The sequence below is a fragment of the Meles meles genome, chromosome 18, assembly GCF_922984935.1.
Source record: "Meles meles chromosome 18, mMelMel3.1 paternal haplotype, whole genome shotgun sequence".
In the NCBI taxonomy this organism is placed as follows: Eukaryota; Metazoa; Chordata; class Mammalia; order Carnivora; family Mustelidae; genus Meles; species Meles meles.
In genome coordinates this window covers 21300642-21317338 of record NC_060083.1, presented here as the reverse complement: position 1 = coordinate 21317338, position 16697 = coordinate 21300642, and the positions used below count along the sequence as shown (strand labels likewise).

The 16697-nt window shown below is 51.5% G+C and overlaps 1 protein-coding gene across 6 annotated transcripts in view; it reads right to left on the bottom strand.

The window, feature by feature from the left end:
- KSR1 (kinase suppressor of ras 1) overlaps positions 1-16697 on the bottom strand; it is a 155119-nt gene that overhangs the window by 117949 nt on the left and 20473 nt on the right. The window contains exon 1 of one of the 6 annotated variants that reach the window (XM_045986490.1): positions 3654-3736. The exons of 4 other annotated variants lie outside the window; for them this stretch is intronic. The gene's annotated coding sequence lies outside the window, so the exon portion shown is untranslated. Of the gene's footprint in view, positions 1-3653; positions 3737-16697 lie in introns of those variants that run through there. One more of the 6 variants, XM_045986488.1, reaches the window with a different exon arrangement.

Sequence of the window (16697 nt, the reverse complement as noted above, 5' to 3'; positions counted from 1 at the left end):
ATAGTTTCCCCAGGACCCAACAGCGGATTTAAGTCCCTGTGCCAGGTCCCACACCACAGATTCTGGGTGGGCTTTGGGCCTCAAAATCCTCCACAGCTGATTCTAATGGTCAGCCAGAGAGAGGACCCGCAACCTAGCCCAGGACCCGCTCACTGGTGTGGATGGAGATCACCTTGGGGCACACAGAGGCCCGGCAGGGCCAAGCAGGGCAGGTCCCAGGCCTCTGTCCCCAATGAAGGTCCCCAGGCAATTCTGGGAATGATTCAAGTTTGGGAGCCCTGGAAAACAGGACCTCAGACATAGTTTTTTAAAAAAGGAATATGGCCAATGGGGCTTTTTCCTTGGAAACTCCTGGGCTGCTTCCCTCCGATTAAAATCACCCAAACAGGGGCGCCTGGGTGGCTCAGTGGTTTAAGCCGCTGCCTTCAGCTCAGGTCATGATCTCAGGGTCCTGGGATCGAGTCCCACATCGGGCTCTCTGCTCAGCAGGGAGCCTGCTTCCCTCTCACTCTCTCTGCCTACTTGTGATCTCTCTCTGTCAAATAAATAAATAAAATCTTTAAAAAAAAAAAAAAATCACCCAAACAGCATTGTCCCACAAGGCTGGGCGTTAAGTAGAGTCGGTCAGGAGGCACCTGTAAGGGCCAAGTACCACGGCTGCGGAAAAAAAACATGCAAACACTTGCACGCAAACACACATGCACGCACACGTTCCTAGGACACCTGTACACACGTGTACCCACATGTACACTCTCCCCAGCTTTGCGACAACACCTGTTCAAACCTGCCTACCCATCCCAGAAAGAAAGCCTGGTGGGTGCGGGCACGAGCGGGCCAACGCTTCCCAGAAGAAGGTCTTTCCCTTGGGCACCTGCGGAGCCTCCCGCAGCCAAGCAGTTTCACAAACTGGTTTTCTCGTGGGAAGATGCACCGCTGCTAGGATTTATTGTTGTTTCTTAAATCTACTCACTTTTTAATTTTTTAATTTTTATTTTTTACTGAAGGGCTTCTCATGGGACTTAAGGTAACTAATGCCACATCTGGGCATCCCCTAAAATGGTCTGGGGTGCCCCACCCTGCCTTTTGTCCCTAGCTGAGTCTTCCAGAAAGGATGGCAATACGGACAAGTGAAAGATACCGGGATTGCTCTCCCGTGTTGCAAAGAGGTCAAATCCCACCCAAGGCCACAGCAGCCCACGGCCCTCTGTGCTGACTACTCAACTGACCACAGCTTCAGAGTCTGCCCAGGGGTTCGCCATCCCCTCACTTTCATGGGGATGGGTAGGGGTGGAGAAGGTTATGAAGAAGGCCCCTGACGAGCTCAGAGGTATGGCCGCTGTCCCCCACGTCGAAACAAAGGTGCAACTGAGAGTAGAGGACCAAACATGAGCCCACCAGCCCACCACAGTGAGCAGCTCCTCGTCCCCCTCTCCCAGCATCCCCTTCTCCCGCACTGGAGGGAGGAAAAGACCACTTACTGCTGGCCCCAGAGAAAATGCCAGAACAGTGAGGATCTGACACTTCCTGTTTACATCACAATGAAAACAAATATGGGCTTTTAAAACTATCAGGACAGAAGCAGAACTTACAGGGTAGGTCTGGGGTGCTCAAGCATCTTCACCCCCAGAGGACAGGGCAAGGCTGTGCCTTCCAGCAGATTCGCCAGCGCCCCCCCCCACCCCCCAGATAGCTGCTTTACACCGCTAGCTCCTCCAACACATTTTTCATCCACCCTCAGCTGGAAAGACTAAGAGGAGGAAAATGCCCCTACGTTTGGTGGGGGAGTGGGGGGGGGGGCGGCGGCTGGGAATACCGAGGGCCATGACCTCATCGCAAAAGGCATGAAGGACTTAATCATTAACCTGAGGTCCCCAGGCCTCGCTTGCTGGTTACCATGGCACCCAGGAAGTCCCAATCTGCATTCCTGCTTTCAGGCCGGGTCCACCACAGCCCCAGCACAGGCCCAGCAGGACAGGCCCTGCTGGACTGGCCCTTGCACTGCCAGGGCCTCCCTTGGGCCCAGGGGTGTGAGGAGAGGGGACCAGGAAGTCTGGCCGGGACAAATTTCAAAAACTTAGAATCGGCGGCAAGGCTGGACAAAACAGAGAAAAGAGGGCAGCAAATTATTTGGGTTTTTCTACTCAACTCATGGGTTTTAAAGTTCTAATTCTAAGGGAAACTGGGGTTTCGTTATACTAGCTCTTCTTTTGTGTATGCCCCCCGCCCCCCCTCATCTTATTAAACATAATTAGAGACAAACAAAAGATGCGTCAGGGCAGTCTCTTTCTGGTCACACTTGGGTGGTTGGAGATAAGACAGTCCCTACAGCAAACATTAACCACCACCCGCGGGCCTCAATCTCTTACCAGAATAAGGCCGCAGTTACTGAAGGAGAGACAGGCCTATCCTGGGAGCTTGGCCAAAGTGGATTCAAACTGCCAAGAATGACCACTGGTCTGAGAGGTCCCAACAAGCCAAAGCCTGGGGGTCCTCATGGGGCAGCGGCAGGGCCTAGAAGGTTCCAGAAACATTTACTATCTGTTCACACAGGACCCAGCCATTAAATTAGGCTTCCAGGCAATGGCATCCCATCCCAAAAATGATGCATTTTCCAAACTGTTTCCTCCAAGCTCCCAGGGGCAACACTGGGCAGCAAAGTTTATAACCATAACGGGAAAATAGAATCTCACAAAACACAACCCAAAAAAAAACCCGAAATGTGATTTTAAGCTTTGAAGAGAATGTCGGTGCCTGATCGGAGACAGACAGCTCTGAGAAAACTGAACCCACTACAGACCCGCCATCGACTCGGGTTCCGTCCGAGGTACCGCAGGACTGATGAACCCAGGAACCCTCGGTGAGAACTGGCTCCGGTATTCTGAAATTGCACCGATTAAAACACCCACACTTGGCAGTCATGTGTCACCTGGTAGATACGGTCTTACTGGTCACCGCTCAGAGAATGTCAGGGCTGGAGGGGGCATTAGAAATGATCACCGAGCCTGTCTCATTACCCACCTCCACCCCTGTGGCCGGAGGAGGGGGGCCATGTCCCAGGGAGACGCAGGAAATAGGTTGAAGTCATCATCCAGGCAGACGCGAGGACCCACGTCCTGGAACCCAGGGTCCAGGCTGTCGGCTGCACCTCACCTCGTCTGTGTTGAGGGGGCTGCTGTGGTCTCCTCTTGAATTAACACACAGACAACAAACACAGGCACGCACAGCCACACCAGGACAAATGTACAGATAAACTGCTTTTCTGCCAAGACACCAGATCGGGCCAAGGGAGTGAGAGATCAGGAGTAGAGACCTGGATGGGTGGGGGTGGGGTGGTGGGGAGCGCAGGGGCATAAGGAAAGGGGAGCTGCTCCTGAAACACCCCTGATCCCCTCTGCCCCAAAAGCACTCCTTCTTGAAAACCTGTAAGCTCCTTCCCTGCGAAGACCAAGCTTCTCCAAAACCAGGCTCAGCTTTTCCAACTGCTTTCTCCACCCAACAGACACAGGAGACAGCCAGAAAACAACTCGAGCCCCTGGCTCTGGGCAAAACTCACAGCTGCTCCGCACACCTGAGGCCTCCAGCCAGAGGAAGCCCGCCCTCCCTTCACTGGTGTTCCACACCGCCCCCGAACCGCCCTGACGGACTGCACCCACCTTGGACCTGTGCTGCCCGGGAGCCCCTTCCCTGCGCCTCTCGGGCCGCAGACTCAGAGTCAGAGCAGGATCACCTGGGGCACCTGCTCCTGGGCTGGGCCAAGGGACACTGCCAGGGCCGCCTCCCAGGCTCAGGGAGCCACCCAGCAGGCCACACTGAGTCAGAGGCCAGGGTCCAAAATCGGCTTCCTGGAGGACTCAGAAGGGACGCGCCCAGAGCGCTCTCGGAGGAGCTCCCTTTACCAGGACATCTACACGGAGGGGGCTGCCCATCAAGACAGATCTCCATCGGGGCGCCTGGGTGGCTCAGTGGATTGAGCCACTGCCTTCGGCTCAGGTCATGATCTCAGGGTCCTGGGATCGAGCCCCGCGTCGGGCTCTCTGCTCCGCAGGGAGCCTGCTTCCTCCTCTCTCTCTGCCTGCCTCTCTGCCTAGTTGTGATTTCTCTCTGTTAAATAAATAAAATATAAAAAAAAAAAAAAAGATGGATCTCCATCAAGGAAGATCAGGGGAAACAGCTCCTTAAGAGCCGTTTTACGTTGCTGGTTTTTAAAAATGCAAATGCCAGAAATCTCCTTCCTGCTCTTTTATTGCTTTTCAATGTAAATTAAAAGACCTGTTCCTTCACGTCTCTGGAATCCAAAATATCAGTCCCTTGACTGGTCTCCACGGAAACATTAACCCTGTGGAGTCACAGCAGGCTGGCGTGGCAACAAGCAGGGGTGCGATTCAGGCCCTGACCAGGCCCAGGACCCCAGGCAGGTGAAATCCAACCTTTTCACTCGCTTTCCACACCTGGGATGGTTGCAGTCTCACTCAGAGGTGGGGCTTCCGAATTACTGCCACCTGCCGACGCCTTCCCGCCTTCCCGCCTTCCCTTCCTCCCTTCCGACAGACCCACGTGCTCAATGAACCTCCCACAACACACCCCGGCACATACCCACCTCCCCGGGAAGTATCCTGTCCGTTCCCTGCCCAAAACCCCACGGCAATTTCACTCTTGGATTTCCAGTCTTTGTTTAAAGAGCCTTAAGAACAAAAAACAAAAAACAAAAAACAAACTCTACTTGTTCCTGGAAGCTTGTTGTACTTCTTTCTCCGGCTGTCCAACAGGGGCAGTCAAAGAGGAGCCCGGTTTCTAGTTCACAGCGACCAGTGAGCATTTCCAGGCCTCCGCTGTCTCTCTCCGGCCAGGCGGAGGTAGAGGCGGCAAGCATCCAGCCAGCCACTCACACCACAGAATGGGAACCTCGGGGACCCCAAATTAAAGGCAGTAAACAGCCAAACCTCCTGGCTGAAGCAGGGGCTGTTTTGCTTTGTGATTTTTCCAGCAGCAGGCACAAGCCTTTGACCCTGCCACCAAATATAACCGGTACAACTTAGAATGCTCGGCAGATCGCATTATTCCCCATTCAGCAGTCCTCCCTCTCCATCCTACCCCGTAATTACAGTGAGTCTGGGGTTGGGATTTTTTATGATGCTGCTTTTTAAGCGTGTGACAACCCAGAAGGGTTATTTAAATCTGAGCAGGAGGGGGGAGATCAGCATTGTTTAAAAGGGCAAAATGAAGAACACATTTCCCTGGGTCTTAGGTAATTCAAGGTCATTTGCAATAAACAAGACAGAAAACTGGGGCACCTGGGTGGCTCAGTGGGTTAAGCCGCTGCCTTCGGCTCAGGTCATGATCTCAGAGTCCTGGGATCGAGTCCCACATCGGGCTCTCTGCTCAGCAGCGATCCTGCTTCCCTCTCTCTGTCTCTGCCTGCCTCTCTGTCTACTTCTGATCTCTCTCTGTCAAATAAATAAATAAAATCTTAAAAAAAAAAAAAAGACAGAAAACTGAATCATCTGAATCAAAAGTACCACGGGGCTCCACCACCTTGCAGGGTCTAACAAACCCTAGGCACGGAACAAAGCTGACTGTTAATGTCTCTTAGAAAATCTACCACACTAAGAAATTCAAGCGCATGACTTCCTGTCTGACTCAGGTGTTTTACCACTTTTCTTGGGTCTCCGAATGCACCCCACCCCCGGTTCTGAAAAGCACACACTGATGGTCACCGACGAGGACTCTAAAGAAAGACGTGCTCCAGTCCTGCTCTCACCAACCATTACTGGCTGTGTGATCTTGGGCACAGCGCTTAATTCCCCAGAGCGTCGTTCCTGCTTTATAAAACAGGGACGATATCGCTATTCCTTCATAGGGTTTCCTGAGGAGGAAAGGAGATCAGAGCTATCACACGCATCACAAAGTTCAGCGAGCGCCAAGCTTAATCAGAATGATGATGAAGGAACACACGTTGCTTTGGGAAAGGTCAGTGAGGCCCCACAGTCAATGCTTTCTATGAAGCAGCATCTCCAAAGCAAGGTAATCCCCACTTCCCTCCCTACATGGCGTACATTTTCCAGCTAAGACAAAAAGCAGGGCTGGGAATGCCAGCTACTAAGTTGATTTGATGAGCACCCAGCATGGGCCAGGAATTTAATCATATATTCACAAATCTTCATCATCCTGCAAAGCCAGTCGTGTTAGTTCCATTTCACAGGTGGGGAGCTCAGTCTGGAAACACGGCCCACCCCCTCGAGTCTCCACGACCATGCCGCAGGTCAGGATCGGGCTCCAGTGCTTGAGGGGGGCAAGCACTTTAGCACAGTGCCTCAACTTCTGGGCCTCTGTCTAACTCTTACCCTCACCCTGCAACAGCGTGTCGTGTGAGTGTATTACTCACAGAATGTTCCAGAGCTGAGACACCGTGGGGCTTGCCTCTTCCAATCCCTTGATTTAGGAGTGCTAGAAATTCAGCCCAAGAGGGGAAAAGTGGCCTGTCCAAGGTCACAGGATGGTCCAGAGGGTGTGCTGGTATTTGGCCACAGGTCTATGGACTCTGGAGAAGGATCTTGCCCTTTGGAGGCCCCTGCTGCTCCCAGAGGAGAGGGCCCGCACTGGGAAGAAGCAGGTGTACCTCTGAAAAGATCTCAAAGCCATGCAAAGGGGACCTAAGGAGACCCCTCTCTCCCCAGACTGCTGGGAAAGCAAACCAGGTCCATGTGAGCTAGGATGGCTGTCTTGAGCTTGGTTCACCCCTAAACCACAACCTCGAGATCATCAGTACATAAAACTACCTTCCTAGATGCTTCAAGAATTTCTCTTGTGAGGTCACCTGCTCCTAGCTGTGGCCCACACTCTCCTGCTCTCCCAACGGGCAAATCATCTGCCTGTCGGTATAGTCTGCCGGCCATCAGGTGGCTGACCCCTGTGAATAATTAAAGGGTGATCCCATCACCTCGGGGAGGCTTACTGAGAGGGAGGCATGGCTAACAGCCTCACACCTGCTTACTCAACAGATGGCGAGCAGAGCGTATCGGGAACACAGCCCACAGAGCCAGCCTGCCCAGGGGCCAAAGGAGGAAGGAGCTGGGAACCTCCGTTCTCGCAGGCTAGCTTTAAGAGCATCAGAGCCTGCACCCAGAGCCCAGCTTTTCTGCAAAAAGACCTGTGCAACCGTGAGCAAATCCATCCTTAGCTCTAGGATGGCCTCTTTCTTCTTAATTTGCAGGAAAACGCCAATTAGAAAGCAAAATGACACAAAGGGCTCATCTTTCGTGGGCAGAGAAGAACTCCTTAGTGTAAGAAATGCCCAATTCCCCTCCATCCCCCGAAAGTCGAGCCCTGAGAGCAATGTGGGAGGCACTGGTGAGAGATGGAGTGCTCTCTGGGTCCGTGCCCAGCTGTATGCAGAGGTACAGACACACACACAAGCTTTTAAAAAAACACGAATGCACCATATATGTATCATTCTGCCTCTGATTTTTTTTTTACACTTAACAGATCATGAAAATAATTCCAAGACAGTCCATAGATCTCTCTTGTCTGTTTCACAGTCACAGAGTACTTCATAAGTGACCCAATCTTTCTCTTCCTGCTGGACACTTAGGGGTCTCTAACCTTTTGCTTCTATGGACAAAGCTACAATGAACATATGCCCGTGTGTATGCAGGCATGGTTTGTGTCACATGTCAGATTCCCAGGCAGTGGCTTGCTGAATCCTAAGCAATATACAGTTTCAGTTTTAATAAGAACTGTCCAAGTACCTGGCACAAAGGTGGTACCAACTGGCACAACTCGATTTCGCCTAAGAGTTGCGAAGTGCGTCCTAGAGCACTTCCACACGGTTCACTAGCAGGGGAAAAAAAAAGGACTGTTCTGCCTGAAATGTTCGAAAACCACCTGAAAGACAGTAGTAACTGCTAACATTTATAAAGCATTATAGCATAACTACGCGCTTAACACTATAAAGATGATCTCATTTTGTGCTTCAACAGCCCCATTTCACGGAGCTGGAGACTGAGATGCAGTAGTTTTTATAAGGTCCCTCCAGTGCGCTGACAAAAGGGTGAAGCCCAGATAGACCCAGATGGCCCGATTCAGGAGCCCACACACTCTCTGAGCGCTTTCTGGCCTTCTGAGCACACAGGTTCAGGCAGACTCCCAAATCCAAAAATGCTTCCAGACCCAGGCCTGCTCGCCTCTCCCAAACAACCCTGACAAGTTTCTAGGTCATCACCTTTCTGCCCAGACTGGTGAACCCAAGGACCAAGGGCACTTTGAAAAGGTACCTGAGCCTCCCCTTTCCCCTGAGAACTCCACCACTTCCCAGCCCCTTGCCCTTCCAGATCCGGACGCTGTCATCTCCATTGTTGCCTGCTCGTGACCTCCTGGGCAGGTCTGTCCTCCCCATGTCACAGCCACAGACCCTGAAGGAGGAAGTAAAAAGAGACCAGCAGAAGATCCGCTCAAAAGGAGAAAGAAGAAGCAAGAAGAACCGCCAAGACCCAGATGCCGCCCATTCACTGGCCTCGGTCCTCAGCGCACACCACCCCACAATTTCTATGCCAAGCGCTGTTCTAATTCATCTCTCTCTCTCTCTCTCTCTCTTTTTTTTTAAAGAGAGAGAGGAGTGAGGAGAGAGAGAGAGAGAGAGAGAGAGAGAGAGAGAACCTTAAGCAGGCTCCAAGCCCAGCACAGAGCCTAACGCCTCCCATCTCATGACCCTGAGATCATGCCCTGAGCAGAAATCAAGAGTCGGACCCTCAACCGACTGAGTCACCCAGGTGCCCCAGGACTGTCCACATTAAGAAACGGGAGAGAAAGGAGAGAACAGCCAGAACTTTTGCACACAGGAATGCAAGAATCAGCCAGCTTCCTGTGGATTTGAGTTCAAAGGGGGTCAGTATGGGGATGAAGAAAGACAAAAGGAAGGACAAAAAGGAAAAGAGAACATGAGGAAGAGGCAGATAAAGCAGGAAAGGAAACATGAGGAGGAGCAGTTCAAAAACACACTGGCCTGGGTTGGAGCACCCGATCCAGCCCCCCTGCCTCATTCTTATCTGCAGAACGATGAAGAAAAGCAGAAGAGCAGACCCAGGCCCCTCACTGGCACATTGCATAATCAAAAGAAAAGGAACTTTTCTGCCTGGAGGGAAGCCTGCAGCTGTGTTCCCATCCATGCTTCTCCCCAGCAACGGCAGCACACACCCAACTGGAGATTCCACTCCCCAAAACCTGGCCCTGAGAGGGGAAAGGGCGGCATAGGACAGGCAGCGCTGGTTCCAGGTGAGTGGCCCAGGACATCCATGCACGAGGACCCCAGAGCCATGCAGGGCTTCCTGCTAGAGTGATTCCATGTTTGTTCTAGAAATGACTGGCAGGTCAGGGAGGCTGATGCAATAGGCCTCTTACAGCATATTTTAACGAATGGCGGTTCCTGGAAGCCAGAAAAATGACTGCAGCATTGTTGGCAATGACAAAAGAGTGGAAACACCCTGATTATGCAGCAAGATGGGGTTGTTAAAATATATATATATCAATAATAATAGTAATAATAGTAATGGCACATCCGTAGAGAGGAAATGGTACGTGGCTATTAAGAAGAACAAGACCACTAGCCCTATGTGTCCTGATGTAAGTGGATCTCCCAGGTCGAACGGGAGCAGAAGGAAGTACAGAAGAGCACAAACAGGGGCGCCGGGGTGGCTCAGAGGCTTAAAGCCGCTGCCTTCGGCTCAGGTCATGATCCCAGGGTCCTGGAATCGAGCCCCGCATCGGGCTCTCTCCTTGGCGGGGAGCCTGCTTCCTCCTCTCTCTCTGCCTGCCTCTCTGCCTACTTGTGATCTCTCTCTGCCCAATAAATAAATAAAATCTTTAAAAAAAAAAAAAGAGCACAAACGGCATGTGCACGCGAGTAAACAGCGTGAGGAACGCAGTGAAGGGGATGATTCCTGCCTAAGGTGCTGGGAATCCTCTTACTTCTCAATCTGAGTTGTAAGTGCACAGGTGTTCAGTCTATCAAACTGCACATAGGTTTTATACATGCTTTTGAGTACATGATATTCCACAAATAAAAATTTTTAAGGATGGGTGCACACACACAGAAAATCTCTAAAATTTCAAAGTAAATGCCTCCGATAGAGGAAACGGGGTGGGGAGGCAGGGGGGTGCAGTATGAGGGAGGTTTGCTTTGACCCTATATCCTTTTATAACTTTCAGTATCTTTTACCACATGCACGAATTGCCGATCTTAAAAAAAAGAAAAAAGAAAAAAAAGAACAGTCCCTGGCAATCCTCCAGGGTGTTTTGGCATCATAGATCGGGAAAGTACCCAGGGGGCCAGTTTCCCCATTTTGCAGCTGAAGAAGCTGCAGCCCAGAGCATCTGACTGGCCCATCTGTGGTCACACAGCAAGTGACTAGCAGACAGGAAGAGAAGCCAAGCCTCCAGGTGCAGGCCAGCGTTCTCCACCTTTAACTCTCTCAACCAGGGGTGCCCGGGCTGCTCAAAGCCAAGGACCACCTGCCCGGCCTGGTCAAACCCTCCTGCAGCCCTTCCCCTACCCTGGTCACAGCTGGGACAGGGAGAATGGAGTGGGGGTCGCCTTCAAGTCCCCGTGGTGGGAGTCACGACACACAGTCAAGGTTGGAGCCCCCATGTCTGGAGCCTCCCTGCCCCCACATCCCCTGGGCTGCTGCCTCCAGCCTGTGGGCACCAGGAGTGTACCTCCCAGAAGGACAGACAGACAGGTAGGAGGGCTCCAGGGCTCCCATTCTGACCCTCCAGGCACTGTCCGCTGTGTGGCCGGCCACTCCTGAGTCCTCGGTAGGCATCCTCCCGGCTAACCGCTGCCTGGCAAACCACCGCCCAGCAAACCCACGGGACGAGTTCCACATTCTGGCCGCTCTGCAGTCATAACCACATCTGGAGGAAGAAAGCACTTACCGTAATGTCTCCATGCCAGCGGCCAGGCTCCACGCCTACCTGCTCGACAGCCTTAGATCCCAGACCCAGGCCAGCAGCTAGGCACCAGGAGCCAAACCAGACTCGGGTTGTAAACCACCACCCTCGTCGGTGTGTTTACGTGGAAGAAAATCCTCAAGGGCTGTGTAGAAGGATCATAAAACCTCAGAGCCACAGGGAGTCTAAGGAAACTGGATGTTTTCTTAAACTGCGCCGGTTTCATTTCTTGGAAGCCAGAAACAACTCAATCCAGATTTTAATACTTCCTTACTTATAGATGCTAACGAACCCGAGTTCATGTATTCTTTTCAACACACAGCATCCCAGCGTGAGCAGGCACACTGGGAATATGGAAGGTAAAGACGACAGCTAGTATGTGGAGAACAAGGAGAACGTTTACCAGATGGCTGAATTTAACCCACGAGGCACCTCGCAGCCTCATGGCGGTCCTATGGAGAAAGTCGGCTGGTATCCCATTTTACAGAGGAGGAAGTCAAGGCTTTGGGGGCAACCTGTCCAAAGTTACAGGGCTAGCAAGTGGCAAACAGAGTGTTCTGGCCCATTGAGCAAGACACAGCCCCATCCACAGGAACTTGCCCTCTAGCAAGGGTCTGGACTTCCTCTAAATCTACTCTGCCCGCAAGAGGCCAATCCAGCCTGTGACTTCCCACTCCTTCCCACACCCTGAAGGGCGGAGCATTTCCCCAGGAGTCTCAAATCAAGAGCCCAGGATTCACCCAGGATCTTGTCCTCTCTGCTGCGGCTCCAGACCAAAGGCCATGGTGACCTCCATGCTGACGCCAAGCCAGGATGACAGCCTGGGTGAAAAGGCCTTGTGTCCCAGGGGACCTGGCACCCTTACCCCCTGACAGAGAGCCATCTCTGCAATGGCCCAAGGGAGCAGCGGACCCTCTCTTACTTCCCTTGCTGTGAAAGCCAAGCCAGTCCCTCTGGCAGATAGGGACGAGGCCGCAGGGCTAGGAAGGTGGGCTGGGCATGGGGAGGGGTTCTGACTGAGGCCCAGCCACTAGCCCTTCTGAACCTTTCTGGGATGTCTCCACATCTGTAAGAGTGGGGATAAATCCTTAAGTCCCACAGGGAGGGGAGTGCTGGTACAGGGCCTCAGTCACATAAACTCCTCCAAAAATCCTGAGAATGAGAGACTTTTTTTCTTTTTTTAACAGATGTGAGGTACGCTCCTAGTGCCCTACCACAGCCATACACCACACACAGCTCCCATGATACTCACCCTCTGCCTGGGCCTGGAATATTCTCAGTGCCTTTCTGACTGGGAAGGTTCAAGGCTCAGTCAAGACCCACCTCCTCAGAGAAGTCACCTTTGACCTCCAACCCCCTCACACTCACAGCTACCCCATGTACCTTCGGGTGCCTCCCCATCTTGCTGGACAGGAATTGGGAACCTCCTGGCCGAGGTGATATCTTTCTCTATACCACTAATTCATGCTACAGCCGTCTGGCATACATTAGGTGCTCAGTGAATGTTTGCCAAATAAATGAAAGTGCTAGTGGCGTTATTACCACCCTCTGAAAGTTGTGAACAGGATATAAACCTCCTGGGGGGGGGTGGCTCCCCACGGGCCCCCCCTCCACGTTGAGACTGACCCAGACCATCAGAACACCCACACTTCCCTGAGCCATCTGCCTCCTGGCAAATGTTTCTCATACCCGAACACGAACTTCCCTCCAAGAAGCTAAGTCCACCTGATCTGTACCAGGCACTGAGAAGGCAAAGGGAAACAGGATCCCTGACGCTCCCCCAGCTAGTTCTCAATTCAGGAATTCTAGTTCAGAGGGCACCCCCCACCCCCGCAAAAGGAAAAGAGAACTTCCCTCATCTCCTCCTCTCAAAAGCCTATTTGTAGGGACGTAGGTATTATTTTATGTACATGATACAGTAGGCACAACAGTATGGGTGCATAATTTATAGGTGAAAATACCCACGCTGGGAACACATGCTCAGAATGTCTTTCCAGATAGGTTTGCAAGAGCAAGTCTGGAGGTCAGAGGGGCGGCAAGGAAATGTGCCACGCCAACACACTGAGGAAAGGGCAGGAGAGAAGTTTCCAGCATTCACAGGGCAGGGGGCCACAAAGGAACAAAGACAAGGGAAGTCTCAAAAAAAAAAAAAAAAAAAAAACCCCAAGATGCTCACGGCCCAGGGCCCAGCACATTCCCCGCTGGGGAGATAGGCCAGGAAAGAGAAAGGAAACAGATGAGAGAGGCCATCCAGTGAGACAAGGGGGAATTCCAGGCATTCCAGGGAGAGGAAGCTTGAAGGCCTGAAACAGCAGTGAGGCCCAGGGGAGATCACAGTTCCACGTGGCTACTCGCTGAGATTCAAAGGATGGGGAGGAGCCGCCAGAGAAGAGCTTGGCTCCGCTAGACTCACTGGAGAAATGCAGCTCTGTCTGTCCTGCAGGCATGAGGAGCGACTCTCAACCAAACGCGAAGGAGCTACAACCGTCCTCCACTTGTCCAACCACTTATCAACAAAAGGTCACCCGGTTTGGTACTATTTCGAGAGTTTGTTAGAGTTGCAGTAAAACCTGGTGCTCAGACAACAGCAAGCAAAGGGCCACCAAAGCTTCTGGCCTCAGGAGAATGACAGATCTGCCTGGGCACAGGCGAAGACCTTTCAGGTCCAGCCCCACAAACCCTTGTGGCAGGTAGCCTGTCCCCAACGGTCAGGGCCAGTCTATGGGAGCAGCCACAGCCAGCGCAGGTCGTGGGGAGATGGGGGCAGACACAGCTGGAGGCAGGCAGGCCAGCATCTGCAGCCTTTGGGTTTTGCTGAGGACCCCAAGAATCAGAGCCACTTAGGGGCACCTGGGCGGCTCTGTCCCAGGATCAGGCCCTGCACTGGGCTCTGCGCTCAGCGTGGAGTCTGCTTGTCCCTCTCCCTCTGCTCCTCCTCCTTCTTGTGCTGGCTCTCTGCCTGTCTCTCTCCGTCTCTAAAATAAAATCTTAAAAAAAAAAAAAAAGAACCAAAGCCACTCTTTCTGAATGGAGTAAGAGGACAAGGAGACACCAGACTGCAACTCTGACAGCCAAGCTCCCTTCTTTCTCGTGTCAGTCAGGAGAGCCAGACTTGGGAAGGAGGGTCCCACTTTCTTCTCCACAACCTCCTCCCTGGAAAATCAGGGTCTGAGGGAAAGGTTCCCTAAAAGCAGACTCTGATGTGGAGGTTGGCCTGAAGAAGCAGTCCACACCATTGAGGTAAGCAGGCCTGGGCAGAGGGGCAGCTAGGCTAGAACCCACACAGAGCGCTGAGCTGGGACAGCCCCTTGAGGTGTCCCAAATGGAGGCAAGGGGTCAGCCTCGGTGCCCTATCGAAAGAGAGGAACCTTCCTTTAGCTGAGGGCCCATCCCGGGAGGGACGCAGCTGTCAGCTGTCAGCAGCCATCACTCCTGGCAGCTGGGATGGGGGCGTAAACTCTGAAAGGGGTTTGGGCAGCACACCACAGCCTTTCCAATGCACCTCAGGCTTTTCAAATGGTTCCTCAACAAGAGTTTCGTCTAGAAGCTCAGTCAAATAATCTCAGAGTGAAATGGCACAGAGAGTCACAGAGGAAAAGCACTTGCCTGTTATTTCTATGTCACTCGTAAGTGAGCTGATAGGATCTAACGTTCTCTTTCCTGGGCTTAGATAATTTTTAAGAACACATAATTTCACTTCAAAGAACCCGTAACGGGTCGCACTGTGAATTTTCCATTTTATCCCTCCTCATTCTCAAGCTCCTAGTTCACACATTTGAAAAAAAAAAAAATCTATTTTTTGATCTGTAGACTCAAGCCACATCATATGAGCAAGCAGATATTCACATTAAGGTGGGGACAAGGTCTGGGTAATCATATGGTTAAAACATTACAATACGCAGGGGTGCCTGGGTGGCTCAGTGGGTTAAACCTCTGCCTTCAGCTCAGGTCATGGTCTCAGGGTCCTCGAATCAAGCCCTGCATTGGACTCTCTGCTCAGCAGGGAGGCTGCTTCCCCCCTCCCAACCCCCGCCTGCCTCTCTGCCTACTTGTGATTGCCCTCTGTCAAATAAAAAAAAATCTTAAAAAAAAAAAAATATTACGATAGGCATAAAAATAAAACACGAGAAATGTTTGTCACGTTTTAAAGTACATGAAAACCCAGCCAAAATATTTGTACATTTATAACACGACCTTTTCCCCTAATTCATGAGAAATGCATATTTATGGATGAAAAATTGGGAAAGAAAAGCACCAGGAAGAAGTAAGTTAACAATTATTCCCCAATTTAGGGACAAGCCACCCACCACTAACAAGCATTATGTATGACCTTCTCTTTTTCTCCACGTATTTCATTTTTAATAATTAACTGATGTCATACCATTTAGTAATCCATTTTTTTTCTATTAACGGTACATTAAGAACACTTTAATAAGTAGTAACGTTTTTGGCAAGTTTCTGGCATTTTCTTTTTTTTTAAGATTTATTTGACAGAGAGACATAGTGAGAGAGGGAACACAAGAAGGGGGAGTGGGAGCCTGAAGCCAGGCTCCATCCCAGGATCCCATGATCAGGACCCCAGCCAAAAGCAGACGCCCATGACTGAGCCACCCAGGCACCCCAGTTTCTGGCATTTTTTTTTTTAATATTTATTTATTTATTTGACAGAGAGAGAGAGAGAGAGAGAGATCACAAGTAGAGCAGCAGGCAGAGAGAGAGGGGGAAGCAGGCTCCCCACGGAGCAGAGAGCCCGATGCGGGGCTCGATCCCAGGACCCTGAGACCATGACCTGAGCCGAAGGCAGCGGCTTAACCCACTGAGCCACCCAGGCGCCCCGTTTCTGGCATTTTTAAAGGCCAACAGATCTATATGCACTACGGTGTAAGCTATGTAACCTCCCAAGGTTGTATGTTTAGGATACTGGATATTTAGGTTACTTGCAACCTTTGTCAGTATAAATAACACTGCAATTAACATCCCTGGGGCCAATTTCTTTTTAAATCCTCATTGGTCAACCCAAATTCCCAGTGCTTACACACACAGAACTTTATTGAACTTACATGCGGAGAACCTAAGTAAGGGGCTCCTTGTATCTGTAGCACAGAGTCACAGCCTTAGTCTCCAAAACCTGGGACCCGCCCAGCACCATCCTGGGAGACACAGAAGAGCACGCGCACACACATACACACACACACACACATCTAAGAGAAGGTTCTCACCCAGACCCACTGGAGGCTTGACTAGGGTCATAATGACTCCAATTTTCCAAAACCAGAAGATTACTCAGTGGGTCCCATGGGGTTCCGACAGCCAAACCGCACCAGGCATTGGCAGTTTGACCACGACTTTCTTCTTTCTTCTATTCATTTGAATTTTACTGAAGAGTCCACTCTGTTGAGGTACCAAGGATCAATGAATGACTAAAACAGATATACATCCCTCCCCTTCTAGAGCTCTCATTCTAGTGAGGAAAGAGACAGGACACACAAGTAACACCACAGGGCACATATGGGTGGCAGAACACTTAGGGGGCAGGGATCCGAAGCCCGAGGGGGTGAGACAGCAGGGAGGGTGGGCTTTCATCCAGGAAATTCGGAGAAGACCTCACTCATTCAGGAGGGGCAGCAAGCCTTGTGGGTACCAGGGGGAAGAACATTCCAAGAGGGGCTAAGGCTCCAAGGTGGGGTGCCTGGTGTATTCAAGAAACAGGAAGGAGGCCAGTGGGGTCGGGGCAGAAGGGAAAGGAGGAGAAACCC